The sequence below is a fragment of the Thamnophis sirtalis genome, unplaced genomic scaffold (assembly GCF_051295495.1).
Source record: "Thamnophis sirtalis isolate CommonGarterSnake01/CBP01778 unplaced genomic scaffold, rThaSir2_p1.2 scaffold_9, whole genome shotgun sequence".
Classification (NCBI taxonomy): Eukaryota; Metazoa; Chordata; class Lepidosauria; order Squamata; family Natricidae; genus Thamnophis; species Thamnophis sirtalis.
In genome coordinates this window covers 74,691,433-74,712,393 of record NW_028261389.1, presented here as the reverse complement: position 1 = coordinate 74,712,393, position 20,961 = coordinate 74,691,433, and the positions used below count along the sequence as shown (strand labels likewise).

The 20,961-nt window shown below is 42.9% G+C and overlaps 1 protein-coding gene across 1 annotated transcript in view; it reads left to right on the top strand.

The window, feature by feature from the left end:
* The window catches only part of CCDC146 (coiled-coil domain containing 146), a 139,057-nt gene that overhangs the window by 21,260 nt on the left and 96,836 nt on the right, over nt 1–20,961 (top strand). The gene's annotated exons all lie outside the window — the stretch shown is intronic.

The following is a 20,961-nucleotide window of genomic DNA, read 5'->3' as shown; positions in this document are numbered from 1 at the left end:
TCGATCAGAAGGTCGGCAGTTCGGCGGTTCGAATCCCTAGCGCCGCGTAACGGAGTGAGCTCCCGTGACTTGTCCCAGCTTCTGCCAACCTAGCTGTTCGAAAGCACGTAAAAAATGCAAGTAGAAAAATAGGGACCACCGTTGGTGGGAAGGTAACAGCGTTCCGTGCGCCTTCGGCATTTAGTCATGCCGGCCACATGACCACGAAGATGTCTTCAGACAGCACTGGCTCTTTGGCTTTGAAACAGGGATGAGCACCGCCCTCGGAAACGACTAGCACGTATGTGCGAGGAGAACCTTTTCCTTTATACACGTACATACATATATAAATTTACATTGGGTATTCCTACCGTACAATGCCCTTACAAGATGACTATGAAAAAGTGGCATAGATTCTGCTTGTTCATTCTTTTGTAAAATGTAGAATTTCCCTAAAGTAACATTGGTGAGATCTTCCTACTCAAATATTGTGTTGTTGCAGAGCCCAATAGCAGTACTATAGCCTTTATTGTCATTGTACATTGTGTATACAATGAAATTGGTTATGCCGGTAAAGCTACATTCCTACAAATGTGTGAAAATCAGATTTTTGGGGGGAAAAGGCATTAAGGATTGGTAAAAAGATCTTTTTAATGTTTTGTCCTTCGTGGATTTATTCATGCTTCGACTCTGTGTCCAGTGTTTAGCTCTTGACCCGTATATTTCTCCTAGGATAACTAGTTTTTCCAATTTTCAAACCACGTCTTTTTCATAATACAGGGAGTCCTCAACTTAAAACCACAATTGAAGCTCTGCCTGTTTTTTTAAAGTGTGCTCCCTTGCGTTATACATGCGGAAACCTAAACCAGGCACAATTAACAATCACACCATTGCGGCCTGTGTCTCGTCTTTTATTATCAGACCATGTGTACACACTAAGAGATCCGTATGTTTCTCTCATTGATATACCTACATGTTAAAAATGACAGACCTCTTTTATTCCTTCTACAGTATTTATTTAAATACTAGTCGATAACCCGGCGTTGCCTGGGTATTTATTTATTGGGGGGGGGGGAGGTCCGGACCAAACATAATTTCTAACGTTGGATTTTCCCTCTGAGCAGAGAGAGCCCCCTTATGAAGTACTGTGAAGCCATTATCATGGCAACTCCACTGCACTACACAGTAGAAGCCATTTCACGGTAGTACGGTAGAAGCCATTTTAAGGCACAACAGGCTGTATCTTAACATAACACACACCCTGAAGGGTTTTAGGGGTGTCTTATCCCCACAGTATTTTTCTCCAGAGAGTAAGTCATGTGTGCACCAAGTTTGGATGAAATTGCTTGAGGCGTTCCAGGGTTATGCTGGAACATACACACCCACAGACATTTTTACACATATAGATACATTTGTCATTCCAGTCTTAAAAACAGGGATAAAGGTTAACTCCATATATCTTCGCTTTGATGCTGTCAGTGGTTGCCATTTGTATAAAGTAGAATAATGCTTTTGCTTTTCAAAGGATGCAATTTGAGTGTGGACCACATGATTGTTTTTAGAAGTTCATTTTTATGTAACTCTGTGTGTGTGTGTGTGTGTGTGTGTGTGTGTGTGTGTGTTGTGTGTGTATGACACAGATACACTGGAATGTTGACGAAGGTAACTTCGCAAGAAGTTGTTTTTCTGAACTGCTATACAACTGTCAACAGGGGAGTCATTAATCCAAAATATGCAGCCGTCTTCCGTTTGTCCACGGTTTTTTCCCATGTGTCTAAAGTACAATTGCATGAGAAAAACAAATATGGCTTGGGGGGGGAAGGGGAGGGCAGGGAGGGGGCTGATAACAATAAAAAGGTAACTTAACACTCAGACTGCAAAGTGAAATTATGGTTCACTATATTAACTTGCTTGCTATGGTAGAGATAATTCCAGGATTTTTTTCTGTAATATATTCCTCCCATACAATGTTGAATGGACATCTGGAGGAAAAACATGCATGTAAAAGACATGGAATAGCATGTGATCAAAATTCCCCAACAGATACTTCCAGGTCTGTACGACTACCTTTGCCATAAATTTTATCTAGCAAGATTTTGGAGAAAGTTATCATATGTACACATGTACATATATGTGTGCATGTGTTTGTATGTGTGTGTGTAGATGGATGGATGGATAGATAGATAGATACACACAGAGAGAGAAAGATAGATAGATAGATAGATAGATAGATAGATAGATAGATAGATAGATAGATAGATAGATTAGATAGATGATAGATAGATAGTTAGATAGATAGATAGATAGATAGATAGATAGATAGATAGATAGATAGATAGATAGATAGATAGATAGATAGACAGAGACAGAGAGAGAGATAGAGATAGAGAGACAGAGAGAGGGGGGTAGGTAGGTAGATAGATAGATAGAGAGAGAGAGTGGGAAAGAAAGAGAGGAAGGTAGGTAGATAGAGATAGGGGATAGATAGATAGATAGATAGATAGATAGATAGATAGATAGATAGATAGATAGATAGATAGATACAGAGAGGGGGGTAGGTAGGTAGAGATAGAGAGATAGAGACAGACAGAGAGAGAGAAAGAGGGCTAGGTAGATAGAGAGGGGGATAGGTAGGTAGGTAGAAATAGAGAGAGGGGGATAGATGGATGGATGGATGGATGGATGGAGGTAGGTAGGTAGGTAGGTAGGTAGAGAGATAGAGATGGATGGATAGATAGATAGATAGATCTAAATATATATAGCTAGTTATAGATACTGTAGATATAGATATACAGTATACACACACACATATACACAAACACACACACACACACACACATATATATACATACACACATGCATACAAACATATACATACAAACAGACACACACACACACAAACAAACACACACACTCATAATCCTTAATTTACAACAGTTCATTTAGTGACTGTTCAAGGTTAGGGTCACTGAAATAACTAACTTATTCCCATTTTCATACTTACGACCTTTGCAGTAAAAAAATGTAGTAAACATTTTTGAATCCCATCACTGGAGGTGTGACTTCCGTCAGAAGAATGGAAGGCTGAGTGAACCGTGAAGCCTAGTGAGATTTGAACTGCTACATTGCAGTCAGCCGGCAGTCAGCAGAACTAGCCTGCAGTACTGCACTCTCACCACTGCGCCACCATGGCTCATAGGAAACCAGACTCAGGAAAGCTCTTCTGGATTGGTCAATCTTTCCTGTGGTCCCAGAAAAGGCCTTTTACATTCTGGCAGTGTGTCTAGATTTTCTGACAGGCCTCGCCCCTAGCAGGCCTCCCGAGTCCCAGCTGATCGAGAGGAAGTGAGGATTTTGCAATATCCTTCCCCTGCCATGCCCACCAAGCCATGCCACGCCCACTAAGCCACGCTCACAGAACTGGTAGTAAAAAAAAAAAAAGGACTCCCACCACTTGGCTTCTGTATGTGTTTTTGAAGGTTTTCTGTTTTGTATTGTTTGGAGAGGTGTAATTTGGTTTTTAATTGATTTTATGATTGTTGCCCAGAGTCATTATGTTTGAGATGGGCCGTGTTCTGACCCCCCCTTGTCCTACACCAAAGCACGCCAAGACAAAGATACTGCAAGGATTTATTGACACACAGACAGGACCTTGGCAGCAAGCCAGCACAGACAAGACATTGGCAGCAAGCCAGCACAGAGTAACCTTGGCAGCAATCAAGCCTGCCAAGCTAGTCCCAAGAGTTCTCCAGCTCAGGTGAATTACGTTGACTCCTACAAAAGGGCGTGTGCACAATCATTCCTTTTATAGTCTTGAGAGGAGCCTAATTACCACCAGCTGAGTGCAATTATCTCCTGTAACTGCGCAACTGTTCTTTACGCCTATTAGCTTTTTGGTGCCGGGCATCCAGGAACAACTCCCTTGGCTCCTCCCCACTGCTCCAATGCATGACTTCAGGATCACTCTCCCTTGTCTCCTCCCCACTGGTCCAAGGCTCAGGTGCCTCCTGGTGGCCAACCAGCCTCTCTGCGCCCTGCTCGGAGTCGGAACCCTGTCCAGGGTCCTCCACATCCTCCAGAGCTGACTCATAGGGCCCCTCGCTGTCGGAGTCTGGTGGCAGCTCCAACGGCTCCTGTTGGGCCGCAACAGGCAGCCACACATATTGAATAAACAAACAAGCAAAATAAATAAATAAACAATACATTACATACCACATACATACATACATACATACAACGCTTTTTCTATACTACTAAGATCCAGAAGCACTTCCTTGAGAGTCTTTCAGGGAGGCCTCTGTGAAGGTTGGTAATGAGTTTATTTGCCGTTCATGTATTTTATGTATTTCATTTTATATTGTTCTGTTTATTGTTGTTTTGCTCTGTTTTGACCAGAGAACATCCCCAGAGATGGAAAGTAAGATAGACATTAAAATAGCATCAATAATTGTCAGACCCAAGCCCAAAGACAACACAGTGAGATCCAATCGAGTCCAGCCCTTTATTTGCTTACATCTAATAGACGGAATCTTGCCAGACTAAAGCTTTCATCTTCTAATTTAAGGCCAGAAGGTTAAAGAGACATTCTTGTCTCCGGAGAAGACATCCAGAGACATTCTACTGCCAGGATGGCGAACTTATGGCACGCATGCCACATGGGCACCCTAAAGCACTCTCTGTGGGCACATGAGCCGTCCCCCCCAGCTCAGCTCCACCGCACATTGCCTCCTACTGGCCAGCTGATTTTCAGGTCTCTGCTGCACATACATGAAGACATGCACGCATGCGCGGGGGGCAGAGGACTTCCTCGCATGCGGGGTGGGGATGGGGAGGAGCACAGGGGGGTGCGACGCCTCCCCCGGTGGCCCGTTTTTGGTCCCAGGGGGCTGCAGGGAGGCCTGCTAGGCCCAAAATGGGGGGGGGTGTCATGTGTAAGGGAGCATGCGGGGTGGCGCACACATGCACAGGGAGGCGGGGTGCACCGTGTGTGTGTGTTCGCACACACATCGCATTATGGGTGTGGGCATGCCCGCTTCTGGCATGTGACGATAAAAAGGTTAGCCATCACTGTTCCAGTGTGTGGCTATAATTTCAGAACCATACAGTCTCTTAATTTGAGCTTCTCTCTGGAAATGTACTGCCTCCTCTCTAGGAAACCGGGGTCCTCATACTAGGATTCCCCCCCCCTGCCGCCGCCACTTTCTCCAGGTAAACATTCCACCACATCAATAGAATACAATTTTGTGTCCCTCTTGGGAACAATTTAATTTAGAATGCAAAGCCTACACTATTGGCTCAATTCTCATATTAGAACCAACCAAACTAACAAGGATTAGAAAGCCTTTACATTCTCAGGAATTCTTTAAAAAGCCAAGACAGTCCAAAGATTTTTTTTTTTTTGATATCTAAGAAAGTACGACAATGCACCCAGATTTTTAACTTTTGCAAGTTTAAAATCAATCCCAACGTTGATGTACTTTGGAGTTAGATATGGCTGGTATCAGATTACACCCAGTCTTTTTAGCTCAGTAACTGTCTACCTTTGTGGATAAAAAAGACCGAAATCTTTCATCTTTGCGAGCCAAACCGCATGTGTGCATCTCGCCAGCGGCAGGATATAAATCGGGAACGTAATGATCTTTTGTGTTTTTAGAGCTGGCGAAAACAGCCATTTCTTTCTGTCTGCACTGCTTTTTCTGGACTCAATCATGTCCACGTTCGTACGAGGAGATATTGCCTTCCCCTTATCGCCCTGCCTGAAACTTTACTAGCAGACTAGAATGCAAACATTACCAGTCCGGTATTATGATGATGATGATAATGATGATGATGATGATGATAATCATAATCTTTGGTGAGATTCACAGCCTTTGGGGCTGGTTGGTAGCTCAACAGCTCGAGTCCTAACTAAGGACCTAGGAACTGTTAAGGTAACTTCGGAGGATATAAGTTGTTCCAAGTAGGGTTTTTTTTTAGCAATAGCAGTTAGACTTATATACCGCTTCATAGGGCTTTCAGCCCTCTCTAAGCGGTTTACAGAGTCAGCATATCGCCCCCAACAACAATCTGGGTCCTCATTTCACCCACCTCGGAAGGATGGAAGGCTGAGTCAACCTTTGAGCCGGTGAGATTTGAACCGCTGAACTGCAGATAACAGTCAGCTGAAGTAGCCTGCAGTGCTGCACTCTAACCACTGCGCCACCTCGGCTCCAGGAACAACTCCCTTGGCTCCTCCCCACTGGTCCAAGGCTCAGGCGCCTCCTGGTGGCCGACCAGCCTCTCTGCGCCCTGCTCGGAGTCGGAACCCTGTCCAGGGTCCTCCACATCCTTCAGAGCTGACTCATAGGGCCCCTCGCTGTCGGAGTCTGGTGGCAGCTCCAACGGCACCTGCTAGGCCACAACAGGCAGCTACACATATTCAATAAACAAACAAACAAAGCAGTACTGCACCCTAACCACTGTGCCACCTCGGCTCTCGGGTTGTTGTTGTTGTTGTTGTTGTTGTTCCGTTAACCTCACAGCTAGCCTGAATAATGTTCATGAAATGGATGCTGAGAGGCTCATGGATGGAATGAAAGGAACATCTGTCTCTCCTTCTGATGCCAATGGTAGTTGTGGGACTTTCAAGTCGTGCCAAAGCATTTGAAGCATGTAGGATGGTAATTGTGCAAATGTGTGTATCTGCAAGCCAGTCCCGGGGTTTTCAGAACTGTTGCTGGGTCAATATTTTTATTTATTTTCGTCAAGCATGTATTAGATAACAGATCTAAGTATAAACATGATGATGGGTACAGGAAATGGATACGAATAAAGGGACCATTAGGACAGGGACGGCAAGCACGTTGGCACACTTATGCACGCCCCTTACAGACCTCTTTCGAATGGGGTGAGGTCAACAGTAGACAGTCTAAGGTTAAAGTTTTGGGGGTTTGGGAAAGAAATTACAGACTCAGGGCGTTCATTTCAAGCATTGACCACAGTTGCAGAAGTCATATTCTCTGCAATCGCCTTGAGTTTGTATCTATGGTGTGCTGGTGTGTTGCTGTGGTTGAAGCTGAAGTAGCCATTGACAGGTAGGACATTGTAGCGGATAATTTTATGTACTACACTTAGGTGAGGCTGAAGGCAGCATACTTCTAAGTTGCAAAAAAAACCCGGAGCATGTGTTGGTTGAGATTTAAAGTTGCCAATGGTTGGACCATTCTCACACATAGTCAAGGTCTTTTTGTAGGGTAGCAGCAGGGGTGGGTTTCAACCGGTTTGCGGCGGTCCCCGCGAACCGGTTGGTCGGCGAACCCGGAAGTAAGTAACTTCCGGGAACGGTGAAGGGCCCACCCGCCCGCCCGCGCTCCTTACCCGGTTTTGATGAGTTCTGCGCTTCCACGCATGCGCAGGACGCATACAGCGTCTGTGCGATCCTCCAGGAGCAGCTGGAGCATCGCACAGACGCTAGTACGCATGCGTGCACCGTGCACGAGGACGCCGCCGGCCCCGTTCCAACCGAATCGGTTGGAACGGGGCGAGAAACCCACCCCTGGGTAGCAGCATTGTCAGTGGTGTCGAATAGTTTTACATCATCATCGAAGAGAACGCAGTTGCTTATAATATGATCCCAAAGGTCATTTATGTGAAGTAGAAAGAGTGTGGGTCCTTAAAATGCTATCTTATCATTAGAGACAAGTCCTGCAAGTACTTTTTATATAACCAAGTACTTTTTTTTTTTGTAACCGGGGGCTGTAATTAAAGAACATACATAGATGGATAAATATAGCCGATGTCCCTGTGCAAATAAATACAGCAGAGTTGACTCGTCCTTCCCTATATCGGTATGTGGGAAAGACTTTGGGAGACGAGGGAAGAGCCACAGTCAGAGGAGAACGATGGGATAAGAGGCTTTCCTTCCTGCAGAAGGAATAAACATTTCAGAAGAGACCCTCCCTAATTTCTTTGGCTGTAAAGGTGATGGGGGAGAAATGCATTTTCAGCCTTGCAAGATGGTATAACTGCTAAAATTTGCCAATTCCAAATTCATTGGAAGCGTCTCCAACCTTTCACACACATCCCTAAAACTTTTCAGAGCAGATTTCATCCCTATAGTAGACATCCTTATATATATGTACTATACATATATACCAGTGGTGGGTTTCAAATTTTTTTAGAACCTCTTCTGTTCCTGTGGCTTGCTTTGTGGGAGTGGCTTGCCGGCTATGTGACCGGGTGGGAGTGGCTTGCCGGCCATGTGACCAGGTGGGAGTGGCCCAACTTGTAAAATGTGGTGAAACTCACTTAACAACGCTCTTGCTTAGCAACCAAAATGTTGGCTCAGAAACTCTGGCATTGAAGCACGCAAGTCTTAAAGCTGTCAAGTTACAAGACCCTGGCACCCCTAACCCTTTAGAAAAAAAAACCCGGGGTGTTCAAACTTGACAGCTTTAAGACTTGTGGACTTCAACTCCCAGAATTCCTCCTCCAGTAATGTTGGCTCAGGAACTCTGGCATTTGAAGCGTGCAAGTCTTAAAGCTGTCAAGTTACAAGACCCTTGCACCCCTAACCCTTTAGAAAAAAAAACCCTAGGGGTGTTCAAACTTGACAGCTTTAAGACTTGTGGACTTCAACTCCCAGAATTCCTCCTCCAGTAATGTTGGCTCAGGAACTCTGGCATTTGAAGCGTGCAAGTCTTAAAGCTGTCAAGTTATAAGACCCTTGCACCCCTAACCCTTTAGAAAAAAAAACCCGGGGTGTTCAAACTTGACAGCTTTAAGACTTGTGGACTTCAACTCCCAGAATTCCTCCTCCAGTAATGTTGGCTCAGGAACTCTGGCATTTGAAGCATGCAAGTCTTAAAGCTGTCAAGTTACAAGACCCTTGCACCCCTAACCCTTTAGAAAAAAAACCCTGGGGTGTTCAAACTTGACAGCTTTAAGACTTGTGGACTTCAACTCCCAGAATTCCTCCTCTCGCTCTTCATCTTGATGATGTGCGGACGGGTGGGGGGGAGAGAGCTGGAACCGGTTCTAAACGGCACTGTAGATTTGTGGAACCTCTTCTATGGAAGAGGTTAGAACTGGCAGGAACCCACCCCTGATATATACCTACATACTATATATCATCATCACCCTGAATCCCACAGTGGTGAATTTCACATTTTTTTTCACTATCGGTTCTGTGGGCGTGGCTTGGTGGGCTTGGTGTGGCTTGGTGGGCGTGGCAAGGGAAGGATACTGCAAAACCCCCATTTCCAGCCCACTCCTGGGGGAAGGATACTGTATGGATGGCCCTCCGGAGCTTCGTTTTTGCTGGCAAAGGGTTGCAGGAGGCCGTCGCAGCCAAAAACGGAGCTTTGGAGCCCATTTCCACTGGCAAGGGGCTTGAGCCACCACAGGTGCCACCAACACGATTGGCATTGAGCTGCTCACACCCACACTGGCCACATCCCACCTGCCCCCCCCCAGGTCAAACACAACCTGATGCGTCTCTCAATGAAATCGACACCCCTGGGCTAAATCATTCCATCTATTTGGGGCTTCTTTAAAAAGCAAATATTTCATCATGTGCTGAAAATATTTTCAATATTAACCAAGGCTTGGCTTTTAAAATGAACGCAATGGGTCAACGGTTGAAGAATTTTCACGCTTTGCCTAACTCGGGGGGGGGGGGGGCAAATGCAGGAATTAATTCTTTGGAGACTTCCAGATAAGGAGTTAGATCTTAATTCATCCTTTCCTAGAATTTCGTAAGGAAGAAAGCCTGCATGAACTTCCAGGGAAATTGAAACGTTTCAGATGTAAAAAGAATTCGGCATGCATTCCAAACCATCAAACACGGAGTTGTGTTTATATGAAATTGCTGTGGAGGGGAGATTCTGAAAATTGGCTTTGTTAAAAAGAAATGATTCCTGCCATTTTGCTTTTCCCTCCATTCTCTTTAGGCTTTTACTTACATTTCTGTTTTTTTTTAAAACACCCAGGCTGGTTTTCAACAGTCTTATCCAAAGACGGTTGGAAGCCCCAGTAGGAAGGATTTATAAGTATGAATAGAATAGGATAGAATAACAGAGTTGGAAGGGACCTTGGAGGTCTTCTAGTCCAACCCCCTGCTTAGGCAGAAAACTCTACACTGCTTCAGACAAATGGTTATCCAACATCTTGCTCCAGTTTTGGAGCATTTACAACTTCTGGAGGCAAGTTGTTCCACTGATTAATTGTTCTCACTGTCAGGAAATTTCTCTTTAGTTCTAGCATGCTTCTCTACTTGATTAGTTTCCACCCATTGCTTCTTGTCCTGCCTTCAGGTGCTTTGGAGAATAGTTTGACTCCCTCTTCTTTGTGGCAGCCCCTGAGAGTTTGGATCACTGATATCATGTCTCCCGTAGTCAGTGGTGGGATTCAAATTTTTTACTACCAATTATGTGGACATGGCTTGGTGGGCGTGGCTTAGTGGGTGTGGCAGGGGAAGGATACTGTAAAATCTCCATTCCCTCCTGATCAGCTAGGACTCGGGAGGCAGAGAATAGATGGGGCGGGGCCAGTCAGAGGTGGTATTTACCAGTTCTTCGAACTACTCAAAATTTCCACTACGGTTCTCCAGAACTGGTCAGAACTTACAATACAATACAATAGAAGAGTTGGAAGGGACCTTGAAGGTCTTCTAGTCCAACCCCCTGCCTAGGCAGGAAACCCTATACCGTTTCAGACAAATGGCTATCCAACATCTTCTTAAAGACTTCCAGTGTTGGGGCATTCACAACTTCTGGAGGCAAGTTGTTCCACTGATTAATTGTTCTCACTGTCAGGGAATTTCTCCTCAGTTCTAAGTTGCTTCTCTCCTTGATTAGCTTCCACCCATTGCTTCTTGTTCTACCCTCAGGTGCCTTGGAAAATAGTTTGACTCCCTCTTCTTTGTGGCAACCCCTGAGAAATTGGAAGACTGCTATCATGTCTTCCCTAGTCCTTTTTTCATTAAACTAGATATACCCAGTTCCTGCAACTGTTCTTCATATGCTTTAGTCTCCAGTCCCCTAATCCTCTTTATTGCTCTTCTCTGCACTCTTTCTAGAGTCTCCACATCTTTTCTACATCATGGCAACCAAAACTGAATGCCGTATTCCAAGTGTGGCCTTACCAAGGCATTATAAAGTGATATTAACACTTCATGTGATTTTGATTCTATCCCTCTGTTGATGCAGCCTAGAACTGTGTTGGCTTTTTTGGCAGCTGCTGCACACAGCTGGCTCATATTTATATGGTTGTCCACTAGGACTCCACGATCCCTTGCTAAATACCACCTCTCCCCCAGTCCTTCTTTTCATTGAACTAGACCTACCCAGTTCCTGCAACCATTCTTCATATGTTTTAGGCTCCAGTCCCCTCATCATCTTTGTTGCTCTTCTCTGCACTCTTTCTAGAGTCTCCACATGTTTTTTAGATCATGGCGTTCAAACAATCATAATCTCTTATTCTCACTTTTCTGGCTTTCTATTCGGGGCAAAACATTATGATCAGGTGAATTTTAAACTATTATTTAGATGTTTACCTGTATTTTTCCTCTAGAACGATCAGCCACGGAGTCTTTTCTTGCCTAATTTTGTTCTTCCGTACGTTCTTGGACAGATTCAACAGCCATTTTGTATCAAGAAAGTGTAGAAACGATTAGTGTACTGGGTGGGGTTCAATGCAGATAATTTTATCTCTTTAATATCACTTACATGAGGACTAAAGAATGCAAAATCATTTTTTCCAAATGAAGAGCCAGTGTCTAAATAGGAGGAAATGCTCTGAGGCCTCATATCTTAAGGCTGACTCTTTAACATGTGCATAAGAGGCCCCCGGAACCGCTGAATGTAATGTCACCAGTGAACAAAACTTTTCCAGCTGGGCCATAATTGTTGCATGAAGACAAGATTGTCAAGCCAGGACTATTAGTGCATTGAACGTATGACATTGTGAAGCTCTCTCGCACAAAGGTTTCTTTTTTTCCCGAGGGTTCAGAAGTCCACGAATCAACTTGTGAGCGTGTTAGATCCGGGATCCCCAACCCTTGTTGGGAACTGGGCCATGCGAGTTGTGGACAAGCAAGCGAACTTTTGTCCGCACATCTGCGGCATATAGGTTGCACATGTGAAACCATCTCCCCCGCCCTTTTCCTGGTCCACGAAGGAAGACAGTTTTTTCTTCAGAAACGAGTTTCTGGAACTAGTAAAGTTGCGGATTGTTGTATTAGATCATTTCCATTCCCATGTGAAATTACTGAAGAATCTAAAGAAGGCTTTCATCCCTATAAAACTCCCCTTTTAATGTCCTGTAATTGATTAATTCGGGATAGAGACGGGGAAACTGGATGTAGCTGAGCATTTACTGGCCAGGTGCCCTTCCTGATGTCTACACAGAGTTCACAGCAGATTTTTTTTTTGTTCCCTGGAAGAGAAACATCTGCTGGAAGGCATGTGCCTTTACCACTAGGCCATCGTGCCACTCATAGGGCTTTCACACCTATACAATATCTGCATTATATATACAGTCGCTCCCAATAAAGTGGCACAATCCTTCAGCATGTATAGTATAGCAATAGCAATAGCAGTTAGACTTATATACCGCTTCATAGGGCTTTCAGCCCTCTCTAAGCGGTTTACAGAGTCAGCATATTGCCCCCAACAACAATCCGGGTCCTCATTTTACCCACCTCGGAAGGATGGAAGGCTGAGTCAACCCTGAGCCGGTGAGATTTGAACAGCCGAACTGCAGAACTGCAGTCAGCTGAAGTAGCCTGCAGTGCTGCATTTAACCACTGTGCCACCTCGGCATATATATTGGGACTCTCTTTAAACATTACGCTCAGTGTTATCTAGATATGGAGTACCCCAAGGCTCTGTTTTAGGCCCAGTACTCTTCAACATCTTCATCAATGATTTGGATGAGGGGATAAATGGGGACACCAAGCTGGCAGGAATAGCCAACACTTCAGAAGACAGGCTTAAGATACAGAAGGACCTTGACAAACTTGAACATTGGGCACTATCTAATAAAATGAAATTCAGTGGTGAAAATAGTAAGGTTCTACATTTAGGCAAGAAAAACGAAATGCACAGGTACAGTATAGGTGGTACCTTGCTCAATAATAGTAACTGTGAGAGGGATCTTGGAGTCCTAGTGGACAACCATTTAAATATGAGCCAGCCTTGTGCAGCAGCTGCCAAAAAAGCCAACACAGTTCTAGGCTGCATAAACAGAGGGATAGAATCAAGATCATGTGAAGTGTTAATACCAAGAAGCAATGGATGGAAACTAATCAAGGAGAGAAGCAACTTAGAACTGAGGCTTACTCTGTGGTCTTACCAGATGTTTCTCAGAACTACTTGTCCTGAGTGAGATATCTTCTATTTGCAACTGTGCGCTTCATGTGAGTAAACCTGGAAGACTTCATATCTAAGCAGAGATAGAATTGAATACAATAGAATAGAATACAATAGCAGAGTTGGAAGGGACCTTGGAGGTCTTCTAGTCCAACCCCCTGCCTAGGCAGGAAAACCTACACCATTTCAGACAAATAGATATCCAACATCTTCTTAAAGACTTCCAGTGTTGGAGTATTCACAACTTCTGGAGGCAAGTTGTTCCACTGATTAATTGTTTTAACTGTCAGGAAATTTCTCCTCAGTTCTAAGTTGCTTCTCTCCTTGATTAGTTTCCACCCATTGCTTCTTGTTCTACACTCAGGTGCCTTGAAGAATAGTTTGACTCCCTCTTATTTGTGGCAAACCCTGAGATATTGAAACACTGCTATCATGTCTCCCTTAGTCCTTCTTTTCATTAAACTAGACATCCCCAGTTCCTGCAACTGTTCTTCATATGTTTTAGTCTCCAGTCCCCTAATCATCTTGGTTGCCCTTCTCTGCACTCTTTCTAAAGTCTCCACATCTTTTCTACATCGTGGTGACCAAATCTGAATGCAGTATTCCAAGTGTGGCCTTACCAAGGCCTTATAAAATAGTATTAACAATTCACGTGATCTTGATTCTATCCCTCTGTTTATGCAGCCTAGAACTGTGTTGGATTTTTTGGCAACTGCTGCACATGGCTGGCTCATATTTAAATTATTAGATTATCTTCCATCTTCTTATTACAGTGTCTTTTCAGTGGAATTCCAACAAGGGCCTTCCAGTAGGAAGTTACAGGTTACAGGCAAACATTTTTTTTAAAAGGAACATCCATCAGGCAACAAGTTATGCGCCACGGACCCTCCTATTTTCCCTCTTAACCTTTTTCTGATTTTCATTTGTGATTTTTGTTTTTGGCCTTTTCGAAGTCAAGGCAGACTTTTGAAACCAGAAGGCGCCATGTTTTTATAACCTCAAAATAAACAAATGCTTTGAGTGGTGCAGTAGACTAGAAGTGCAGCTCTTCGCCTCACAATTAAGGGGGCTGTGAGTTCGATCCTAGGTAGCAGCAGTTATTTCTCTCTCTGGGCATAGGGAGTAATTATCTGCTGCGAACTATGCATTGGCAACAGAAAGGGCATCCGGCCAGTAAATGCTCAGCTCCATTCAACTCCACCCTGATGTAAGGGATTACAGGGTCTTTAAAAAACAAACAAATAAATAAACAAATGCTTTATTTGTTGCATAAAATATTAGTGTTTTTTTTTCTTTTGAGTGTTGCAGACAAAGGTTTGGTATCTTCTGTTCGTAACCGCCTGCAAAATTGGAATTTGCAATCAAATTATTTGTGATTTCTGGATTTAATTAAGACTTCAGGGTATTGAAGTGTCATTCAGCCATATTTCCAGCAGGCGTTGAAAGCTGAAACTCTACCAATATTGGAGCAAACTGCTATTCATCATCCTTTCTATGCTTGCTATGGCTACCAAGTGTTTGAGTCTAGCAACATTGGGGAGTTGTCTGACCTCCTTCCCTGATTGAAAAAATAAATAAATATATTTATCTGGCTCTTCATCCCGGAAAGTTAAAGAACAGCTCTTATAATGATGGTGATATTTAAGGAAAAAGCCCTTAGAGATTCTGATTCCAATTTTCTTCTGGTTCGAAATGGGGAATTCTGATTGGGTCCATCTAGAACTCAACATTAAGAAAATTAAGATCATGGCATCTGACCCTCTCAATTCCTGGCATATAGATGGGGAAGAAATGGAGGTAGTGGCAGATTTTATTTTCCTGGGCTCCAAGATCACGGCAGGTGGGGACTGCAGCCAAGAAATTAAAAGATCCTTGCTTCTGGGGAGGAAAGCTATGGCAAATCTAGGCAGCAGACCAAAAAGCAGAGACATCACCCTGCCAACAAAAGTGTGTATAGTTAAGGTTGTGGTTTCCCCAGTTGCAATGGATGGCTGTGAAAGTTGGACCATAAGGAAGGCTGAGCGCCAAAGAATGGAGGCCTTTGAACTCTGGTGCTGGAGAAGACTCTTGCGAGTCCCTTGGACTGCAAGGCCATCAACCGGTGGGTCCTAGAGGAGATCAACCCTGGCTGCTCTTTAGAAGGACAGATCCTGAAGAGGAAACTCAAAGACCTAATGAGAAGGAAGGACCCACTGGAGAAAAGCCTCATGCTGGGAACGATGGAGGGCAGAAGAAGAAGGAGATGGCAGAGAATGAAGTGGCTGGATGGAGTCACCGAAGTAGTCGGCATGAGCTTAAATGGACTCCAGAGGATGGTGGAGGACAGGAAGGCCTGGAGGAACGTTGTCCATAGGGTTGCAATGGGCGGGACACAACTTCGCAATAAACAACAACAACATCTAGAATTTCACGTAGAGGATTTAACAGTATTACAAAATAAAGCCATTATCAAGCCTGTTGTTTCTTTATTGTGTAGGCAATTCTGATGACAGTTGGCATTTAAAAACAATCAGACATATTAGATGTAACGACGTATGAGCAGATTACTTTGAGGCAAATACATGATTAAAATCATTTAAACACAGCAATACTGAAAAATAACCCATCAAGGTAGCTCATTGAAAAAAACATTTCACAAAAGTAAGAATCGTTTACACGCAAGAGATTGATGAAAGAGATGAGACAACTTTCTCTGGCATTTGAAGCAAAAGCATTGGGAACGATAGCTTATTCTTATGTAAATTCCCAGAATGCCACAGTAGATAGATCTCTTGGAGTGAAGTATGCTCTCAAAACACTTTTCTAAAATTTCAAACCTCCTTGAACACATTGTATAGATACGCCTCACACAAATCCCGACTAATTTCTGTTTTCGGCATATCAGTTGGCTAAACCATTTTTCCCCCCATTTGAACCACCATGCGGAGTTGATTAATATTATGCGCATTACACAGATCATTTAAAGAATGATTTGCCAGAGATAAACGGTTTTGGTTTTTCATTTGGATAGCTTTTATATTTCCCCTCTATTTTGCAGGACATTTGATTATGGGAGTCAACCTCCGTTCTATTTTTAATTTGTCTTTTTTTTCCATTTAAAACATTTTATGTCCTGCTCTTAGAGATCTTGAAAGATTTGTTCCCTTTGCAAATATAGTAGTCAAAAACAATCTAATAACATCCTGAACATTTATTATCTTGATTACATTTTGGAAGAAGTGTTTTGATAATCACCAGCGCTAAGCAGTAGTATACATTATGCTATGCTTTTGATGTGTGACATCGGAAAACACCAAGAAACATATTCAATGCAAACGTATATATGTTTCCTCTCAACATTACCATTTTTTATACTCTCCAGTTAAATAAGATTTGTAACAAAGTAGTAAATATGGATTTAATTCTACTAGGAACAAAAGCCTCCTTTGTAATGCAGATATACATAAGCATCAATATTTTTTTTGTCAATAGCAATAATATACAAATAAAATGCTAAATGCAGGCCTTCAAAAAAATCTGTTCTGCTTTAAATATTAATTTATGTTCCTCTGTGTATGTATCTTTCTCTTGTTCACAGTAACGCAGTCTTATAAATATACTTTAACAGTTTTCTCCATTAAAAACTAACCGTAGCTTAAAGGCGTGTGATAGGTACATTTCTACACAGCCTTTATGGATGAAATATGTTACTTAAGCCAAACTAGCTGATTCAGTTTTTCCAAAGCTGGAATCCTCTAGTTGTATTACACTGTATTTCATTAGCATCTGAATATAGATCTTTTAAACATTTACTGTTGTTTTTAATCTAAGTGAAATGTTAATACTTGTTGTAAGTCCATGTATGTTATGCGATACACTAAATAAATAAAATAACTGTTTTTCCCATCACGCCAAGAATGATAAGATCTATAGACTTACACATCTGTGGTGTGTTGAGCTGGGGAAAACTTTTTTTTTTAAAATAATAGCTTTTAAAAATTAGGCAAATATATGAACTCTTTTGAAGGAAATATCACATGTCACTCCCCCCCCCCTCCCCAGCATTCCAAAATGAGTAATTCTGACTAAGTGGACAAAATGTGCTGTCGTGTTGGAGAGTAAATAGACCGTGCAGAAGGACAGCTTTCTAAGTAGTAGTTAGGAATGTTCAAACTCAACCCAGGGATTAGCAATCTGAACTCCTCAGATTTTATTGACTTTAGGATTCCTCACTTTCCATGACTTTTACAATCGCCCAATGTATCGGGCTGTGTTCCTGTGGCCCACCTGACCTCCGTCTTTGTCAAGAGAAGGAAAAGAAATGCCGACCGAAACTTTCAGAGATATTTTAAACGGGGAAAGATCTGTGTTTGAGGTCCTGCATATCATTCACGAGTGTTTTGATTGAGTTGTTTAAACAGCTGGGCGCCATCTTGATTCCAGCAATCTATGTGATTGCACCCAAGTCAGTCTTAACCTTGTATAGGATAAAGGGCTAGGCTGATTTGAGGTTAGTGCCACTCCACAAAAGTGCCTACATCGCCATTAATCTTGAGAAACTGAACTAAGTCACGACCGCCTCAACTTTTCCTGCTACAATTTGGAGGAGTGTTACCCCCGGAGATGTGAAGCTAAATACTAAAACATATGAAGAACGGTTGCAGGAACTGGGTATGGCTAGTCTAGAGAAAAGAAGACTAAGAGTGATGTGATAGCCGTATTCCAATATTTGAGGGGTTGCCACAAAGAAGAGGGTTGAACTCTGGTGCTGGAGAAGACTCCTACGAGTCCCTTGGACTGCAAGGCCATCCAACCGGTCAGTCCTAGAGGAGATCCACCCTGGCTGCTCTTTAGAAGGCCAGATCCTGAAGATGAAACTCAAGTCCTTTGGCCACCTAATGAGAAGGAAGGACTTCCTGGAGAAGAGCCTCATGCTGGGAACAATGGAGGGCAAAAGAAGAAGGGGACGACAGAGAAGGAGGTGGCTGGATGGAGTCACTGAAGCAGTCGGAGTGAGCTTAAATGGACTCCGGGGAATGATAGATGATAGGAAGGCCTGGAGGAACATTGTCCATGGGGTCGTGATGGGTCGGACACGACTTCACAACCAACAACAACTACTACTACTACTGTCATTGGGGTTATCTCGCCATCAATGCCCTCATGCCCAATCCTCTTCAGTTGCTCCCAAGAGCAACTTTTGCCTCTCTTCTTTCCCAAAAGTCAACTGGTGTCCTCTCCCATTGGCAGTGAAAAGCAAATGTTGATAAGAGAAGAACAGATGTTCTTAGACAATTTGTTGCTGGCTAGTTTACCCCCTCTCATGGAAGGGTGGGGTAGCAGTGCAGTGTGATGGATTGTGCACCTGCAGCAGCGGGGAGGGGGGTGTTTTGCCAACTCAGAGGCTTCCCAGAAAGAGGCCCAGATTAAGAGGCTGCACAGTCCACAGCTGGATGTGGGGAAGGAGGAAGAGATTCTAGGCTGCCTTGAATCTTTGGGAAAGATTCAAGGTAGCCTAGAATCTCTCAGGATATCTTTAACCGGCTAGAGAAAGTTTGGCAAGATTCTGTCCGTCAGACACAAACCAATAAAGGATTGGATTTGATGGCATATCATTGTCTCATCCTTGGACTTTAGCTTGGCCTCCAGCTTTGCAAAGCCACTGCTCAGATTTTAATGGTACAGGTAGTCCTCGACTTACGACCACATTTCTGCCGGGCTAAGCGAAACATTTCTTAAGTGAATTTGCTCCATTTTACGACCGTTCTAGCCACAATTGTTAAGTGCATCCCTGCAGTTGTTAAATAACAGAGGTGTTAAGTCAATCTGGTCAGAAGGTTGCAAAAGGGGAACATGTGACCCTGGGACACTACAACCGTCATAAGTACAGGCCAGTTGCCAAGCCTCTGAATTTTGATCACATGACCAGAGGGATGCTGCAACAGTCTTAAGTATTTTCAGTACTGTTGTAACTTTAAACGGTCACGAAACGAACTGCTGTAAATTGAGGACTATCTAGATTATCGAGACTGCAGGGAATTACCCTATGGCGGGTTAATTTTCACCCTGATGTGACAGCTGCTGATCTAAATGTGATACGTTAAATTATGGTTTTCCTTCTACAAGCATAAAGATAGTTTGGGGATTATTTCCTCTCCTATTGAAAAAAATAACCTACAGGGTTTTTTTTTTAAATCTAGAACTGGAAATACTTAATTAAGGCACAGTAATTTAAGTTCATTTAATTGTCCTTGTTTTCAAACGCCATGATAAACATCTGGCATTGTTTTCAGTGGCATTTAAATTCTTCTAATCCTGTCTTGCGTGAATCTAACCTGTTAACGTACATTCATATTTGAAGAGTTGGCGTAATTGTTACGATAGACTTCACGTGCAAAGCTCCATAAATTCATTAGAAATGACAACAGCATCTAGTGGAATTTAACCTTTCTGGATCATAACCAAGCATTTCAGACTCATGTATCCATTAAAGTCAACTATAACCCATGTATTTTTATACTAGAACAAACACGATCGCATTTTAGAATAAAATTATAAAAACGTACTACAATCGTACACTAGGAAAGCTAAAATTAGTTAAGGTGCTCCGAGATTCTTCATGGCTTTTACTAAAACACAACAAAACGAACAAATGCAGCTACTCCTCTACAAACTATTTAAACACAGTTCACGATAAAGAAAAGTGACAGTGGCAATGCATAATTCGTCATCTATAAAAATATAACCTCTATTATTTACATAGAAAAGCACAGTCGCAAAGAGATGAAGATTTTCCTCGCCCCTTGGAAAGCTCTCGCGAGGCAGCTTCGTTTCACTGGCTTTGAAAATAATGGTTAAATCACATTGACCTGCAGCATTTTCTCCAAAACCTCAAGGCACTGTGGAATGGGGCCTTCCCTCACTTTATCCCAACAACGACCCTGCAAAGTAGACTGAATTAAGAGACTTGGGGGTGGCGGGGGACCACACTGAATTTATCAATATGTTTCTGGAATGTACATTAAAATGCGGGAGGGCATTTAGACTTTGGGTTTAAATGCCTTTAATTATCTGCATTTTTTTTTCCTAGGAGCAGATAATGGAACCGGACTATGGGGATTCCTTCAAAATCACTGCGTCAAAATTGAGCCTAAATCCAAATTTAGAAAATGCATGAGACTGAAGCATTATTTAGTCTAGCATATAAGTCTTTGTGTATACCAAACTTCAAACTTGGCAATAGAATAGAATAGAATAGAATAGAATAGAATAGAATAGAATAGAATAGAATAGAATGAGCTGGAAGGGACCTTGGAGGTCTTCTAGTCCAGCCCCCTGCTCAAACAGGAGAGCCTATACCATTTCATATAAGTGACTATCTAGAAGGAAGGAAGGAAGGAAGGAAGGAAGGAAGGAAGGAAGGAAGGAAGGAAGGAAGGAGCAAGAAAAAGAAAGAGGAAGAAAAAGAGAGAAAGAGGGAAAGAAAAAAATAAAAGAAAGAGTGATGGGAAGAAGGAAGGAAGGAAGGAAGAAGGAGGGAAGGAATATAGATTTATTTATCCACAATGGAGCTCTTTAAGCCTTGTGGACTTCAACTCCCAGAATTCCAAGCCCTTCACCATGGCTGGCTAGGGAATTCTGGGAATCGAAGTCC